Source organism: Symphalangus syndactylus, chromosome 6 (genome assembly GCF_028878055.3).
Source record: "Symphalangus syndactylus isolate Jambi chromosome 6, NHGRI_mSymSyn1-v2.1_pri, whole genome shotgun sequence".
In the NCBI taxonomy this organism is placed as follows: domain Eukaryota; kingdom Metazoa; phylum Chordata; class Mammalia; order Primates; family Hylobatidae; genus Symphalangus; species Symphalangus syndactylus.
The window spans coordinates 11295048-11313815 of NC_072428.2; the positions used below are offsets into that span (position 1 = coordinate 11295048).

At 46.7% G+C, this 18768-nt stretch overlaps 1 long non-coding RNA gene across 1 annotated transcript; it reads left to right on the forward strand.

Annotated features, from left to right (window-relative positions):
* Nucleotides 1-3195: 3195 nt before the first annotated feature.
* On the forward strand, nt 3196-13253 carry LOC134736978 (uncharacterized). The gene is made up of 3 exons (XR_010121482.1): nt 3196-3252; nt 3762-3786; nt 12060-13253. It is a non-coding gene; the product is annotated as an uncharacterized lncRNA (long non-coding RNA).
* Nucleotides 13254-18768: the final 5515 nt, after the last annotated feature.

The window sequence follows — 18768 nt, forward strand, 5'->3', positions numbered from 1 at the left end:
GAGTTGGGGAGCATCTCCCTTCATGGAGCCCTCCTACTCTAAGATCAGCAGCTTCAGTCCAGCAAGGGGTCAAGAGAGGATCCTTTTCATGCTCTATACAGTAACTGAGATTGGATGTTGCAGGTGGGTGGAATGGCACAGCCTGGATAATACTGTACAGGCTGGCCACAGAGCCTACCAGGTGAGTCCTCCTGCAGTGCTCAAGCTAGAGGGGCAGAGCCTGCCCCCCAGGATCAAGGACAAAGGCTTTTAATGAAACACAGAGTCTGAGCCAGCATTATAGGCCATAGACCTTCTAGGCCAACAATTCTTATACTGTTTCAGAGAATGAGGGGGTGTCTTAGTCCATTTTATGTTGCCATAATGGAATATCTGAGACTGAGTGTTTTATAATAAATACAAATTTATTTGGCTCATGGTTCTAGAGGCTGGGAAGTCCAAGTTCAAGGTGACTGCACCTGGTGAGGACCTTCTCTTGCTGCATCATCCCAAGGCAGAAGGTGGAAGGGCAAGAGAGCATGCTTGCATGAGAGAGGAAGGGGACGAAAGCCATCCTTTATATCAGGAGCCCACTCCCATGATAACTAACCCACACCTGTGACAATAGTATGTGATATGGTTTGTATCTGTGTCCCTGTCAAAATCTCATGTCAAATTGTAATCCCCAGTGTTGAAGGTGGGGCCTGGTGGGAGGCGATTGGATCATGGGGGTGGTTTTTCATGAATGGTTTAGCATCATTCCTTTGGTACTGTCCTCGTGATAATGAGTGAGTTCTTGTGAGATCTGGTTGTCTGAAAGTGTGTAGCACCCTCCACCTGCTCCTACACCTACCACGTGAGACATCTTGCTCCCCTTTTGCCTTCTGCCATGATTGTAAGTTTCTTGAGGCCTCACCAGAAGTTGAGGAGATGCCAGAATCATGCTTGCTGTACAGCCTGCAGAACTGTGAGCCAATTAGACTGATTTTCTTTATAAATTACACAGTCTGAGGTATTTTTTATAGCAATGCAAGGACGGGCTAGTACAGCATTAATATATTCACCTGTTAAAGGTCCCACCTATCAACATTGTTGCATTGGGGATTAAGTTTCCAACACATTAACTTTCAGGGAAACATTGAAACCACAGCAGAGGGGAAGGTGTCTTGGCCCTCACTCCCCCGTATTTCCCCCCATGTAATATGACTACTTCATTCATATTTAAAATCCATGATTGGGAACTCATGGTGACAGGCTGGGTGAGACCCTAAGTCTTTTCTGGGTCTTGCTCTGGAACGTCCTCAGTGCACTGCAGAGATTCTGGCCCCAGCTGTGGGACTGAAAGTCAGGTGGGTGTGTGGGCTGGGGGCTTCAGGGGTAAGTATGGAGTTAGGATCACAGATCAACAAATAGGTCTAGAACCAGAAGGTATGGAGGCTTTGTACAACTGTGTCTTATGATCTAAGGCAGAGTTTCCCCAAAACAGAGAAATAGAGGTGTTTTGTGGTTAAACTCCAAGTAAAACACAATCAAAATGTTTTATTTCCTATGGGACTTCTCAGGACCTTTATATGTTAATGAAAATTGTGACTCTAAGAGGAACCAATGCGGTATTTCCCAAACTCTTGTCCGTGGAGTTTGGGATCCTCCTTTTTCATGGAGGATCTTGAAGGATTGGGATTCTTCTGAATACTCTGAGAAATTCTGGTCTGTGTTGTTACCTGTGTAAGAGGCTCCCCTTTCTTCCTGATCCCTTCTTTGCTTTATCTTCTTTCTCTGCTAATTCAGCTTGTGTAACACCAACACCTTATTAAATCACAGAAACACACTTGGTTTTCTTTTATGAGCATTCAGAGCTATTGAGCTGTGCAGTATCACGAGGAAACCGGACCTCATCAGACACTCAGGGCTCCAGTACCGAGTGAATCTTCAGTACCCAAGGTTGCCCCAGCACCAAACCTTGCTTGCTTCAGCCAGGCCCCTCTCCTCACTAGTCCATAAAAGCTGTGAGCTTGCCTGCCTCTGAGCTTTTGCTTTGGCTGGAATATCTTTTTCTCCTCTTTGGCCACCTTCTTCAGGTAGTCTTCCCTGACTATCTCAGCATTGCTTCAGAAGCCCCAGAGGGTGGTTTCAGAAAAAGACAGAAGGTGAGTGATATGGTTTGTCTGTGTCCCCATACAAATCTCATCTTGAACTGTAGCTCCCAGAATCTCCACGTGTCTTGGGAGGGACCCGATGGAAAGCAACTGAATCATGGGGGCATGTTTTCCCCGTGCTGTTCTGGTGATAGTGAGTAAGTCTCATGAGGTCTGATGTTTTATAAAGGGCAGTTCCCCTGCACACACTCTCTTGCCTGCTGCCATGTAAGACATGCTTTTGCCCCTCATTTCCCCTCCACCATGATTGTGAGGCCTCCCCAGCCATGTGGAACTGTGAGTCCATTAAACCTCTTTTTCTTTATAAATTACCCAGTCTTGGGTATTTCTTCATGGCAGTGTGAATATGGACTAATACAGTGAGAAACTCTAAGTGTTATTTAAAAATGACTGTAAAGCCAATGCTATCCCGGAGACTGTAACTATGGGCATGCAAAAGGAACAAATTTGTCAAGAACTGAAAGGGAGATCCAACCATCTCAGAAAGAGATACTGGGGCCCTTTGTCCTTATCAAAATAACCCCTGTAGTGCTTGAATTACATGCAATCTCAGGATGCCTGATGAAGGCTTGTCCCTGACTAATTCAATTGTCCTTTTTAATGTTTTATTGTTGAAAATTTCAAACATACACAAAATAGAGAGTGTTATAATGATACCCCCTACAGCTTTTACCCAGCTTCAACAAGTATCAATCTTATTTCATTTCTATACTCACCCACCACACCATGTTGTTTTTGAAGCAAACCCTGTATACCATATATTCTATCCATGTTTATCTCAGTACACTTTTATACTATTTTTACATAACCATAATACAATTATCTCTCTAAAAATTAACAGTAAGTCCTTAATATGATCAAATATCCAGTGACTGTTCACATTTCCAGTTGCTTTATACATGTCTTAATTTTATTTTTTTTTTAGTTTGTTTGAATTGGCATCCAAATGAGGTTGGTTGATATGTCTAAGTCTTTTTCAATCTGTAATCCCTATTTCTGTCTTTTAAAAATTTTATTTATTGAAGAAACCAGATGCTTGACCTGTGTTTTTCCACAGTGTGCGCTTTACTGATTGCATCCCCCTGGTGGCTTCACTCCTCTGTCTTCTGTATTTCCTGTAAGTCGACAATTCATTTTTGAGGCTTGATCAGATTCAGGGTTGGCTTTTTCAGTCATACAACCTCACAGTGCTGTGCGTTTCCATCAGGAGGCACATCATGCTTGTTGTCTCCAGCTAGGGGATGTCAGGAGGTGTGGATGCTCACAGCTTGGATCCATTAATCCATTAGGGGTTGCAAAATGGTGAGGTTCCAATCCTATCATCCCTTCCTAATTTATTAGCTGGAATACTTCTAAAAGGAGAAACATCCCCTCATCTGCAATTTCGGTACCCAGTAGTACAGTTTGTATAGGAAAGATGGGAAAAATGCTTGATTCTTTCTCTTTATTTACCAACTAATTACCTTTTAATGGCATGATGCTAACAGTTAATACTTGTAGAGCACTTACAGATCACCAAATGTTCTTATCAACACTATCTCATTTAATTAATTAATAACGCACAACAACCCTGTGTGGTAGACACAACAGATGGTGTTATTTTTAAATCTTTTTTTTTTTTTTCAGAAGAGAGAACTGAGGTCCAGAGAAGGTAAGCAACTTGTTCAAGCTCAGAAAGCTACCAGAACAATCATTGCTAACTTACAGGGAGCCTTAACTCTGAGCCAGGTGCTGTTCTGTAAATGTGAATTAACCCACTTACTTCTTAAACAACTGTAAGAGAAAGGCAGGGACAGTCTCTGTCCCCACTTTACAGGTAAAAAGTCTGAGGCCAAGAGAGCCTCAAATTGCGTGAGGTCACATAATAATACTAGAGATTACCCTTTATTGAGCACTTACTGTGTGCCAAATGCCTTGCTAGGGTCCTAAACATAATACAGCACTCTGCTATCTGTTGTGTGTTGGGTTCTTGCCACTTGTCAGGCATATGTCTCTTCATAGCAACCTTATGTTAACCCTGTGTTACAGATGAGGAAGCTGATGATCAGAGTGGTTGGGTCACAGTCCCAAGGTCACAGGTTTTGAATGGAACTGTGTTGGATTCCAAGCCAGTTCTCTTCTGCATTACACATCTCCAGCCCATGGGCCAGGACTTGAGCCTGGACTTTCTGACTGGAGTCTGTGCCCCTTCCTGTTCCCCTCCCCAGAACCCTCAGAGTGTCTGATCTAGAGGAGGAAACTTTTCCTGTGGGCGATCAGCTGCCTCCAGGCTCGTTCACTCTCCTCTAACCAATCTCTGCTGTGCTTGGCCTTAATTGACAAGGGGAGACCAGGGTGACAAAAAAAGGGAAGAAACCTCATTATGTGGCAACAGAATTAGTGGTATTAGTGACTCCGCACATCCCCAGATGTAGCTGGGGCGGCCTTTAATTGCTGCTCTCCACCACTTTTCTCCCAGAACTGGATTATTAAGGCCACTCAGCAGCACAACGTATTGAAAGGACTGGGGACCTCTTGGCCTAGCAGGGAGGGGCAGGAAGGGCCCTGCCAGCCTAGGAGGGAGGGCCCTGCCTGGGCCAAGAGGCCTACCTTTATCTGGGGCCATGCTTGGTGCCCATCAGACATCATGACAAGGTCCTAAATCATGATGGCCTCAATAATCCTAGGGGCCAAGGATGCGGCTGCAGGCTGGCATAAACAGTCATAAATGCGAGTCTGCCAACGGATGCTTTCCCTCCTAATGAGATGCCGTGGCCTGCTTCCTGCACGGAGAGAGGCCCACGGAGATGGGGGAGAGGGCAGGAGGAGGAAAAACAAGAATCCAATTAAACCCTCAATTCGAGCAGAGTAAATGAATTTGACTTTAGGTGATCAAGAGGGAGAAAACTTCTAATTAGACACAGGGCAATCCTGGGGCTGAGCACGCTCGTGACCCGCCCTCATGCCCGCCCCCGTCACTTTTTAGATAAATGTTAAGGATTAGAATGAGATGTAATTAAAATCCGTCAATCCCATACACTGGCTGCTGATGGGGTTGGATGACTGCTCGTTCACCTGCCCTCTGCTTTGTCATGAGCTCCCGCCCCCTCCTAGCTCCTGTGTTCTGATTTGCTCTCGCCACCAGCCAATCCCCTTTAAGCAGGAGGAAGATTTGGGCTGGAGGGGCAGCCTTGGGACGCGCCCTTTTTCAAAGGCCAAGAGAGGGTTTGGAGAGCAGGGCTTTAATCTGGCCGAGGCACATTGGCCTCAGGTTGCACACTGGAGGCCCTTGGACAAAGGCTGGCCCAGGGATGAGTTAAAAACAATTGAAATGCATTTATGGCACTGCAAGATCTGGATATTTCACATAAATATTTGGATTTTCTAGTTTCTTTTGAAAACCCCAACTCACACACCTTTGCTCATGCAGAACCCTCTTCCTGGAAAGCCCTTCCTCCTGTAGAATCATAAGTATCCTCCAAGGCTTCATTCAATGCCACCTCATCTGGGAAGAATTTCCCATCTCCCTGGTAGGAATTTTGCCCTCCCTGCTCTGGCTTCTGGGATACTCAGCATCCCTGCTGTATAGCACCTCTCTGGTGTGTGATGGTGAAGCCACCTGCCCCAATGGGCCGTGAGCTAAGAGCAGGGACCAGGTCTGATTTGCCCTGCCTCCCTTCACGTGCTCAGCACAGGGCCTGGTCCAGGGTGGACACCCCGTGAATGTGAATTGAAGAGCACTGAACACATGCCAGTGTAGGACTGGCCTGGGCATACGTGGCAGCGACCAGGACCATCTTTGCCTCTTTCCCAGGCCCTCTTCCCACCTCTTTTGCCTCCCCTTTGTCCTCCCTTCTCAGGCCCCAGGCTTGCTGGCTGGAGATTATTTACAGAAAGGTGCTTAGGAATGAACATGTCAGGATTCATCCTGTAGTGGACAAAGAGAAGCAATACTTAACTCAACGGAAAGATGTGCTCATGCTGGAAGATCAAGTATGTAACAGCAGATAAGTCTACAGGAAGATGCCTTTTGAAAGCAGGGCCTACCAAGGGACTCATGGGCTATTCAGTGACTTATACAGCCCATGTTTTGTGCTATGGTTAATTGACTTCCCTCACTTGGCTGTGACCCAGTGTCACAGGACAAGTCACCTGACCTATCTGAGCTTCAGTGTCGTTGTATGAAAAATGGCGGTGATAATACCTTCAGCACATTTCTTAAAAAGTTAAACATAAACTTTCCTCATGATCCAGCATTCTCCTCCTAGACGTCTATCAAAAAGAAATGAAAACATGCACCCACACGAAAATTTGCACACACAAGTCTTTGTGGCAGCTTTATTCATTGTATTAGGCCGTTCTTGTATTGCTATAAAGAAATACCTGAGACTGGGTAATTTATAAAGAAAAGAGATTTCATTGCCTGATGGTTCTGTAGGCCATACAGGAAACATGGCAGCATCTTTTTCTGGGGAGGCCTCAGGGAGCTTTTACTCATGGAGGAAGGTAAAACAGGAGCAGGCACTTTACCTGGTGAAATCAGGCATACCAGAGTGGTGGAGGATGCCACACACTTTTGAATGACCAGCACCACAAAGAGCACCAAATCATGAGGGATCCACCACCACGACCCAAAACTTCCCACCAGGCTCACCTCCAGCACTGGGGATTACAATTCAACATGAGATTTGGGTGGGGACAAATATCCAAGCTATATAATTCATAACAGCCCCAAATTGAAAGCTGCATAAATGTACATCTACTTGTGAGTAGATAAACAAAACGTGATATAACCATACAATGGGATACTATTCAGCCATAAAAAGAAATGAATGACTGATACGCCCTAGAATGCAGGTGAGCCTCAAAAGCATTAAGAAGCCAGACACAAAAGACCACATATTATAGACTCGATTTCTATATGACAGAGGCAGAAATTAGATTAGTGGCTTCCTGGGGGCAACCATGGGGTGGGAACAGGAATTGATATAAATGGGCAAGAAGGAATCTTATTGGGGTGATGAAATGTTCTAAAACTGATTGATGATGATAGTTGAACAACTTGGTAAATTTACTAAAAATAATTGCATTGTAAACTGGAAGTGGGTAGATTTTTATAAAATTGAAATATTGCCCTATAAAGTTGAAAAAAGTACCTTCTTGACCAGGCACAGTGGCACATGCCTGTAATCCCAGCACTTTAGGAGGCTGAGGCAGGTGGATCACTTGAGGCTGGGAGTTCCAGACCAGCCTCGCCAACATGGTGAAACTCCCATCTCTACTAAAATACAAAAATTAGCAGCGCGTGGTGGCACGTGCCCGTAATCCCAGCTACTCAGGAGGTTGAGGCGGGAGAATTGCTTGAACCCAGGAGGCAGAGGTTGCAGTGAGCTGAGATCATGCCACTGCCCTCCAGCCTGGGCGACGGAGTGAGACCCTGTCTCAAATAAATAAATAAAGCACCTTCTGCACAAGGCAGTGGCCATACTCAAAGGAGATGACACCCAGGTTCAGTCCTTAGTGGATCCCAGGTGCTTCACAAATGTCAGTCTCAATCCCACTGTCCTTGGCCCAGGACAGTTTCAATGACTGGGGCAAAACAGTTTGTGATTTCTGCTTTTTTCTGAGGCTTTGCCTTAGGGACACCATTTGAAGCCATAGGCCTCACCCTTCCAGGCTCCATTTGCCACCCGTCCCCTCACTCTTTCCTCTCCAGGGCCTCTGCATCTGCCTCTTCTTGTAGCCTTCTCCACCCCACGCTTACTACCTGTTTTCCCAAAGCCAAACTGTATCCAGGGTGATTAAAGATACTTTCCATAAACAATTATTGTATTTCAGGCAAGACATGGGCAGACAAGCATTAATGGTATACAACAACATTCAAACTCCTTTCTTCAATGGGCTGCCCAAATCAGGAAGCCACTATGAGACTGGATGAGGTCTTCATTTGACGCTGTGAACAGGGAAAATTTAGAGTGAGGGTTGACATTTCACATTTAACATGTTGTTTAACAATGTTTCACGAGCCGACTCTGACTTTCGGGAAGTGAAAGAAAATGGCAGAATTTATCTGAAGATCCTCAATGTAGAAATGAAGCCACTGCTTCTTTAAGGGGTGCCATCTCAGTGGCATCCCTGGAAAGTCCAGGTTGCCTGACCCACTGGTAACCAGTGACTGGGGGTTGGATCCCAACAGAGGTCTGGGTTTATGGGAGTTAAGTCTATGCTGAAGGTGGAAATGGAGAAGTTGACATAAAAACAAATTTTAGTTTTTCCACACAACAAGGCTTTTGTGCCAAGGTGGCTATGTGTGTCAAAGTCAGGGAATCCCTCCTCCCGGGAGCCGAGAGGAAGTCTCCTAAAACCAGAAGGGAAAGATGTTTTCCCCACATCGATCCAGCTTCGGAGACATTCTATTAGTAACATATGCTCCGTTCCCCCCAAAACAACAAGGAAGTGTTCTGAGTGCTAACAACATAGCTTAAAAAAAGGTACAACAAAATTCTGCATTTTTATAAAACTTGATAAAAAATAATATTTCAAACTGTGCAGTCACCAGAGGTACACAGTTACCCCAAATGTGCATACTCCACTTGGCAGCCCCAGCGCCTTCAGCTTTCTGTGCCTGCTCTGTGTTGGCAGCTGCATTTTCTGCAGGATGATTCCCCTCCTTGCCGGCGTCAGCTTCTCCCATCTTCCCTTTGGGTCCCTTCTCTCCCTTCTTGGGTCCTTTTAAGCCTGGGCTCTGGCTTTGGAGGAGCAGGTTTAGCAGACAACCTTGCAGATCTTCTCTGTGGTTTGTCCTCCCCTTGGTTTCATCTCCCTTAGTGTCTCCTTCAGTCTTTCACTTGGGCTTGGTGGTGACAGTGGCGGGACGTAGGTGCTGGACACGGGGATGCAGGGGCGTACAGGCTTTGGTGGGCCCGAGAGTCGTTCATGCCTCTTCTTCACACTGCTCCCTACCTCTTTCCTAAAACATGTGATGACCTGGGGCCAGGCCTCCTCCTTCCCACAGGGTTCTGCTTCTTCCTCATTTTCCTACACAAGCCTCAGGCTGCTCTTTGAGGCTTCCTGCACTCACAAACATTTGCTGGCTTCCCAGTGCCTGCAGGGGAAAGCTGGAGCCATCACCTGCAGGCTCTGCCGTTGGTCTTCTTCCTCCTTCTGCCTTCACTTCCTTCTGCTCCATCTTAAAATGACTTTTCATGTTCTACCTTGGCACCTTGGCCTGCGCCATCTCCCTGATACAGGCCTCACCCTCCTCTCAGCACCCATACCAGGAACTCTCATGCGGGTGAAGAGGGGGGAGCTTAAGAGCTTAGACCCAGCTGGTTCTAGACCTGGCTGTACTGCTTAGCAGCCAAGACACTTCAGTTTCCTCATATGTGAGATGGGAGTGTTATCAATGTGTAACACACAGAGCTGGGCAATGTCCCTCTTGCTCACAAGATCTGAAGTCCATGAGGGCAGGGATCATGAGCCCCACCCCACCCCTCCCTGCTCCAGAGTGTAACATCCTTGGGACCTAAAACAGAGCCTGGTACAGGGACATGTCCCAGCACGAGTCTGTGGATGAATGAATGAGTGAAGTCCGGACTGGCTTTTTTTCTAGTGCCTGGTCTGTGTTTGGTAAATGCCCCTCCCTCCTCCTGCTGGCCTGTTTTTGACAAGCATTTCTTGGATGCCCGGCATGTGCTGGGCATTGGATATGGGGCTTCACTTGTAGGAGTAGATGAATAGAGTCGCTCATTCATGCATTTCTTCAGCTCATGTTTCCTGGGGTCCTACTTTGTGCCAGGCAATGTTCCAGTGCTGGGGTCATAGCAGAGAGCAGGACAGACATCCCTGCCTTCATGGACTATTTCCTAGTGAGAGTAGAAAATGACAAACGATCACTATAATAATAATTAGCTAAATAAGCAGACTATCCAGTGTGTCTACTGGCAATGAGTGCTAGACAGAAAATCAAGCATGGAAGTGGGAGGTGGTGACAATTTTGAAGAATGTGTCAGAGTAGGTCTCAGGGAGGTGACATTGGAACAGGTACTGGGGGGTGGAGCCATGTTAACATCTGGAGAAGGAGGCTTTCAGGCAGAGGGAAGAGCAGGTGCAAAGGCCCTGTGACAGGAGCCTGCCTGGCTTGTCTTGGCTGTAGGTAGTCGGGAAGGTAACACTAAGGAGGTGACAGAGGCCAGGTTAGGACTTGAGCCTTTGTTCTGGTGGAGGGGAAGCCATTGAGGGGTTTGAAACCGTGGAGTGAAGTGACCAGACTTATGTTTTCAAAGGATTCCCCTGGCTATTGTGCTGAAAACAGACGGTAATTATAACAGCAGCCAACATTTGCCAAGGGCTTACCCTGTTCTGGGCACAGCTCCAAGCCCTTTAGACAGTTCAGCTCATTGAATCTTCACAATAACACCATGAATTGGGTACTACAATCCCCATTTTTAAAAAGAGGATAGGGAAGACTCAGAAAAACAATTTTCCCAAGTTTATATAGCCTGTACATGACAGAGCTGGGGTTTGAACCCAGACAGCAGTCCAGGCCAGGCACCCATGTGCGTATCATTACTCTGCACTGCCTCTTGCATGGGGAAAAATGGGGCTGTGAATTCAGACAGACCTGAGTGTAAAGCCTCACTCCATTTGACAGCTGTGTGGCCTTGGGCAAGTTACTTAACTTCTCTGTGTTCTAGTCTCATGTGTACACTGGAGATAATAATAACAACTGTAGAGGTTGCCAAGGTGAGACAAGGTCAAGGGTAGAATTTTCTATATGGGGCCGGGTAGAAGTCAACACATTGTAGCTTTTCCTTATGAGCCGAGGGCTTGGCTGCTCAGCCTGCCCACTGCAGTCTATCCCTCCTGTCCCCAGCAAGGGATGACATCAACCTTTAAAGATGGTGTCTTTACAAGGACTGTAGGACCTTGGCCCAGTCCCTTCCTTTCTCTGGGCCTCAGCTGTCCCTTCTGGAAAGAGGAAGGGCGCACGTGGTGCTGGCGTGGTTCTCTCCCAACTCTGCAGTGCCGTGGTTGTGCCTAGGAAACTTTGCCTACCTCTCCCCACCCCACCTGCCCCAATCGTGCAGCTCTACACCAGGGCCCCAAGAAGTAGAGCAACCTGACAAGGAAATCAACACCTGACTGAGCTCTAGCTCCTCACTTAAGGCCCTGCTGCCGGGGAGGCAGCCAGGCCTCCTTATGGCCAAAGACATTGAAACCCTTTGCACGTAGGGGCTCCATGGTGAGAGCTGACTGCGTGGTCAGGAGCTGCGCTGCCCCGGCCTGCCCGAGACCCAAGGGGCCCAAAGCAGATGGCTTCTCTCAGAGTCTAATTATCCACCCGCCCAAAGCCCCAGACAGGCCCTTACTGCGACAGTCATCGTCTGTCTTCCTTGCCCCGGAAAGGGAGCAGAGGAGAGAAGGAGGGCAGCTGGCGAGCTGGTCCACTGAGAGGGAGGCCAGTGTGGGCTGGGGGATGTTCCAGAAACCCGCCCCAAGGAATATGCTTGCGTTTGGGAGAAGGTGCCCTGTTCTGGAGTCAGGGGCTGCCCTGGAGTCCTGGCTCTGCAGCTTCCCAAACAGGGAACTCAAATGCTTTGGGCCTCTCTTTTGCTGTCTTTTGGTGTCATGTTGATCTGTTACTTTTGGGGTGGGGGTGGCTCTCAGAAAAAGGCCTGGGGTGTGGCTGATGGGAGAGGTCAACCACTGCTTGAGCAGATCCTTCTATCACGGCACTGGTCCCTCTGGCTTATGATCATGGTTTCCAAGCCCATCTTCCACTAGCCTGGGCACCCCAGAGGGCCAGACCTATGTCTGGTTGCATCTAGTATCCCCGGTGCCCTGAACACAACATGGTATATAGCTGATGCCTAAGTTGGGTGCTAAAATGAATAAATAATGGCAAAAGTTTGCCACTGAGTATTTTTTTTTCTCTCCTTTCAGATGCAGTCAGGGATACTTCCTGGCAAAATTGAGATGAATGAAGTTTGTCTCTGAGCCCTTCCCACTTTACTTTCCATGTCCTCTCTCTCCTCATTTGGTACTGTCTGTCCTCCTCTATCCTCAGGCAGCTGTCAGGGAGAAAATGATCTGTGTGTCTAATTTATACTAAAGTGAAAATGATTGATATGACTATCAGTCATTCTTTACATTTCTGTAATGGACAATTCCTGATCCAAAGGGATGAAACTTACTGGCCCAACTGCAGACAGTCCCGTACCTCTTTCTAAAGCCTCACCTCCTCGTACTCATGTGTTTTTGCTCCTCCCCCTCTCCCTGTCTTGTGAATTTCTGGTTCTACCACATCACATACCTCAGCAGCTCATCAGAACTTCAGAGGTGATCACAGCCACCCAATGCAGGGTAAGATAGAGTGAAACCCCCAATGACAGGAATTACAAGTGATGGGGAGTTCACCACCTTTAAGGCAGCCCATTCTATTGCTCTGACTGATGCTGAAACTTCTGTCCATTAGCCCGTTTCACCCTTCTCTGCCTTCTCGAGCCAGAGTCAAATGCAGTAACCTTGTCCCCTTTCACATCATAACCCTTAAATAAAGGACTTTGTGTTCCCCAAATAAAGACCTCTAGACTTGCTATTCCTGTGTCCAGGATGTACTTTCCTCCCTCTGAGCCTTTGCTCTTTCTCACTTCTCTGTGCCCTCTCCCTTCAAGGTCGCTTTCCAGTCTGAGATTATACCTTGCTCTTGGTTTATTTGTAGAACAAATATGATGGACAGCACCCCAAGCCCAGTGGATTTGTGGTGGTTCTCAAAAATTCCCTGGAGGAATGGGTTTGGAGAGTGCTGTCTGCATTAACTAAATTATAATAGGCAATGTTCATTGAGAGCTCTCTATGTGCCTGCCATACCCTGTTAGAAGGAGATATTACCTAATATAGTCCTCCCAGTGATGCCATGAAGTGGGCTCTTTCATCATCCCCACTTATGGATGGAAAAACTGAGGCACAGGGACATTTTGTAATGTTCCCAAGGTCCAATAGCTAAAAGTAATGGAGGATTTAAATCCAGGTCTTCAAATTTTATAGACCATACTCTGATTACCAGGATCTGCTAAATGTATGATGCTGCCGCCACTGCCTGCCTGCACACACACACACACGCGCGTGCACACACACACACACGCGTGCACACACACACACTCTCTCTCTCACACACACACACGCGTGCACACACACACACTCTCTCTCTCACACACACACACGCACACACACACTCTCACACACACACGCACACACACACACTCACACACACGCATGCACACACACACACTCTCTCTCACACACACACACACTCTCTCTCTCACACACACACACACGCATGCATGCACATACATGAGGTCATTCTCCTGCTTGTTACAGTGGATCAAGCAGTAGACGGAGACGTGGCTTCAAAGTGTCTATTCTGTAAGAACCAACTACCTGTGGCTTTTGCACACACGACATGGACCCGTACTTTGTGCTTAGCCCCAGCCCTGTCTCTTAGCTCCAAATGTCTGTCTCACCTTTACTTACCTGGTCAATTCCTATTCATCCTTTAAGACTCAGCTCAGATGTCAGCTTTTCCAAGAAGCCTCCCTAATACCTGCTTCTTTGTGAGCTGCCTCAGAGCCCTGTGATCAAGGCATCTATCACATTGTCTCAAAAATTAGCTCCTCAAGAGCGGGGGGCCATTTCTTGTTCTCTTTAGTTCCCCAGGACCTAGGACAGGGGCTGACATAGAGTAGGTGTTCAATAAATGCTTGTTGAATTTAACTGAACCATGGAACAACGTTAGCCATGGAACAACGTGAATATCTCTGATCTTCCAAGGCTTTGTTTTCCCATCTGTAAATCACGAATAATAATAGCTGCCCTATTTTACACTGCAGGGGTTTTGTGATGCTCCCTTAGGAAACTGGATGTGAAGATGCTTTGTAAATTACAAAGACTGTGCACGTGTAACAGGTCATAGAATTGATGGTGATTCTTTACAACAGGTTTTCTGGCCGAGCACAAGTGCTCTTGGCCCTCTGAGCCTCAGTTTCTGCATCTGTGACATAGGCCAAGCTCTGTCTGCTGTACAGGTTATTGAGGATCAACTGGGATGGCATATATTACACCATCGTGTGTACCCCAGGTGGAAGGACTGGCTGTTTCCCATTAACAAATAATTGGGAGGTAACCTGATTCAGCTTGGACAGAAAAAGCTACCCCTGAGCAGAGGCATTTTGCTCCTTCCCTTTTGAGATGGAGAAGAACAAAGAAGAAAACAGAAGGTGAGACAGAAAATCTATTGCTCTGTAGTCCCAGCATCCCCAAGCAAAGGCACAGACACAGGTGACAAAAGTACTGGGCACTTCTAGGGGATCAAGAAGCTTGTTACATCCAGAAGGATCTCAACAGGAAACTCATGATCACATAGGAGGAGCCCTGATGGCTTTTGATGCCAAACCCTCCTGAAGCCACAGAACTGGAGTGTAGGCTGTGTTCAAGCTAGAAGAGACATCCCTGCCCTCAAACCCAGAAAGGCCAGGCAAGCAGCTTCCACTGCTCTCTGCTACCAGATGGGTCACCCTCTATCTCTTAGACTTGAGAAGACCCCTCCCTGGCACATCACCTCTCCACCCAGAGCTGTTCGTGATATTTATTAGGCAGGATGGAATTTCATTTTATACATAACAAATAAATAAGGTGTTCTTCTAAGTTCTTTATAAATGTCAACTCATTTAATCCATAACAGTCCAATGAATCCCATTTTACAGGTGAGAAAACTGAGGCCCTGGGAGTTTACACAGCTGGTAAATGGTGGAGCTGGGATTCTAGCCCAGGCAATCTGGCTCCTGAATGAAGGCAAGGCAATGATTCTCCAAACACTGGAGGAATGGCCATGTCAGGCTGCAGATCTGACCTGTGGTAGGAGGGACAGAAGCTGTAGGTGCAGGACTCAGGGGAGTGTGGAGCCTGTGTTGACCTTGATTCCCTGGCTAGCATGAGGGAGCCCCTGAGAAGGCGATGGGGGCCCCGTGGTCTGATGAGCCTGGGCCCACCTGGGGCAGTGAAGAGGTAGAGGGCCCCATGGGAAGCCCCCATTGCCTGGGCCTTTGCCTGAGACCACTGGACATCTGGACGAGAGAAAACAAAGGCTTGATGTGCCAAGCGTTCCCTCCGTCCTCTCTGGCTTCTCCAAGCCCCTCTGGTTCACCATGCTGCCTCCCCACTCCTCAAGAGCCTGACACACTTAGTTTCCTCGGCCAGGATTTTTCTTTCCTCCCTCAGCATCCTCCTCCTTCATCCCCCTGCCCCACTTCGTTTCCAACTCATCTTTCCCATCTCAACTTGAACATCACTTTCTGGGGTGTGGCTCTCAGTCCACAAGCAATGTTGGCGTCTTCTGTTGCAGATTCTCAGAGTGTCCAGAACACTCACTTTGTAGCTCTTTAGTCTCACTTGTAATTAAGCAATTCATTGTGCAGTTGTAATTTCAAAAATAGCGTTATTGACCTGTACATATTTAGGGTTTAAAAATGTGATAAGTTTTGACATATATTAAAAGTAATGGCAAAAACCACAATTACTTTTGCACCAATCAAATATACTCACTCATTAAAACATCGCCACAGTCAAGATAATGAACATATTTATCTTCCCTGAAAGGTTAGCTCATGACTCCTTGTAATCCCTCCCTCCCTCCCACCGACCCTCTCCACCCTAGATCTAGTCAACTGATCTAATTTCTGGTTGGCATTTTCTAGAATTTTATACAAAAAATTCTATGATATATACACTTTTTGGCTTCTTTCACTCAACATAATTATTTTGAGATTCCTTCATACTGTTGTGTGTGTCAGTAGTTCCTTTTCATTGCAGAGTAGTATTTCATTCTCTGGATAAAGCACAATTTTTGTAACTATTCACTGTTGATGGATATTTGGGGTGAGTCCAGCTTTTGGTGATTTCAAACGAAGCTGCAATAATTATCTGTGTATAAATCTTTGTATGGTTATATGTTCTGGTTTTTCTTGAGTAAATAACCTAGGAGTAGAATGGCTGGGTCATATGTGGTTGGTGTGTGTTGATGTTTTAAAAAACTGATAAACAGTTTTCCAAAGTGGTTGTGCCATTTTACACTCCCTCCAGCAATGTGTGAGAGTCCCACTTCAGCCACTTCCTTGCCAACACTTGGGATGTTCAGTCTTTTTAATTGCAGCTGTTACAACGGATGTGCTGCATTAACTCACTGTGGTTTTAATGTGCATTTCTCTGATGATTACTGATGGTGAGTATCTTTGCATTTTCCTATTTGCCATCCATATGTTTGCTTGGTGAAATACGGGTTCAAATGCTTTACCCGTTATTATTTTTGCAATTGCGGCTGGGCCCAGTGGCTCACGCCTGTAATACCAGCACATTGGGATGCCAAGAAGGGAGGATAGCTTGAGCCCAGGAGGTCAAGACTGCAGTGAACCATGATCATGCCACTGCATTCCAGCCTGGGCAGCAGAATGAGACACTGTCTAAAGAAATAAATAAAAATAAATTGGGTTATGATTATAAGGTCTTTATCATTAGACCAAAAGCTCTGTGAGGATAGAGACATCTTCTCTGTTCATTGTTGCAGGTGAGGCTCCAGGGCCCAGCACAGTGCTGGGTATACAGTTGGCATTCAATAAATGTTTGTTAAATGAATGAATGAATGAATGAATGGCATGTCTCTGTGTGGCTCAAGTTGGCCAAATACGCCTGTGGTAGAGTCAGGAGAGAGGGGAGCAGTTAGACTCGACAGTAGAGGGAGAAGTGGAAGGTGAAAGAAGAAAGTGGGGCCTAGAGAGGCTATATCCGGGTCCCTGGGAGGATCCCTCACCTTGGCTCAGGACCCAAAGCTTTTTTGGTGAGCGAATTCTACCCAAAATGTCAAGGACTTCTGGGGTCCATTGTGGATCCCAGCTTATTCCTCTCTATTATCAGGTCCCCCAGAGACCTTATACCAAAGGCTTGCTGATGGGGAAATGGCAAGCCTGGGAAGAGGCTTGTGGGGAGATTTTAGGGCTTCAGTCACAGCTGCATGCCCTGCCCAGAGTGAACAGTCTTAGACTTTGAACACACAATGGCACTGCCTTGAAGGCTGAACTGACCCTATAACCACAAGACTTGAGCTGCTGATCCCTGCAAGACAAGGCTGGAGCTCACGGGGGAATCCTTCCAAAAAGTCTGAAAGCTGGAGCTCCCTTTTCCTCCTCCTCATTTTCCCTTTGTCCCAGAGACAGCTCTCATGCTCATGGTGGGCATGGCATTTAGACTTTCAGAGTTATTTCCAAATGAGGTTTCATATCAGCCACTGGATTGTGCGTAGGTGGTGGTGAAAGCATCAAGTAGTTACAAGCAAACACTTAATGTAGGCCACAAGGCTCTGTAACATGGCTTTGCTATCGTCTTCATTTTTAATATCTGGTGAGCCTCAGAACCCGTAGGCCTTAAAGTTTCCAGCTCAACCTCTGTGGGGCTGAAAGCAGGAAAATGATGGTTTCACCACTTCCCTGCCCCGGCCAGAGACCTCACTGTTCTCTCTCCAAACCCTGCAGCCACAGCTCTGCGGAGGTCTAGAAAGCTTTAGAAGGGCAGATTTGACTTCAGAGCCCTGGGAGAGTTCAACCCCTGCAGCCTGCATGGACTCAGTGATCATCCCCAGTTAAGTACAGGGCGGAAGCAGTGATGCCCATCCTGCTGATAAAGAAACCAAGACAAATGAATAACTTTGGTGATCATTAGCGTAGACACCAGTTATTTGACTCTCTATTTTGGGGGCACATGGTAGAATTGTGGTTCCTCAGCCCCTTACTGTTAGATGGGGTCATGTGGTTATTCTGACCAATGAGTTGGAAGCTGAAGTAATGTATATCAGCATGTAGTTGCAGAAACAAGGCCTTCTAGAACACTCTTTCCCTCTGCCATTGCAACCAGCAATATGGGACACAATGGCTGCTCCATCAGCCTGGGTTACTAAGTGAGAATGACACGGGGAGAGCTCCCACCTAACCTGTGATGGACATGGAGTGTGAGTGACAAATTAGCCTGTGTGCTGTTAAGCCACTGAGATTTGGGGGCTGTTCGTTACTGCAGCATCATCAAGCCTATCTGTATAAATACAGAAAATAAAAAAAAAAGAACCCCATTTGCATCTTCTATGCTTCAGGCTGATTACATGAAATACTTCACTCAATCCTGACAAATTCCCATGAAGAAGAGAGCGTAGCCATCATTGTTATTGTCATCATTGTCGTTTTACAGATGAAAAGACAGATTGGAGAAGAAATTGGTTCACCCAGAGTCACCTGGCTGAGCTAGGACTTGAACACAGATCTCTGACTGCAAAGTCCATGCTTTTTCCAAAAAAACTACTGTACACTGTCTGAATTGTCCAGTAACCAGTGTAGTGGTTTCCCCTACCTGCTATTGCCTGGGTTCTAAGTGTCTAGGGTTCCACTCTCTGGAGCTGGAGCCAGGGAGTGCAGAGATCCTAAGACCCTGGACACAAGCCAGGCTGTCCTTGGGAGCTATTCACGGACTTCCTTCATTCATTCATCCGGATAACCAATATTTACTGAGCTCTTACTATTACGCCTCTTTTTCATGGCGGAAGCACTTGGCCACGCAT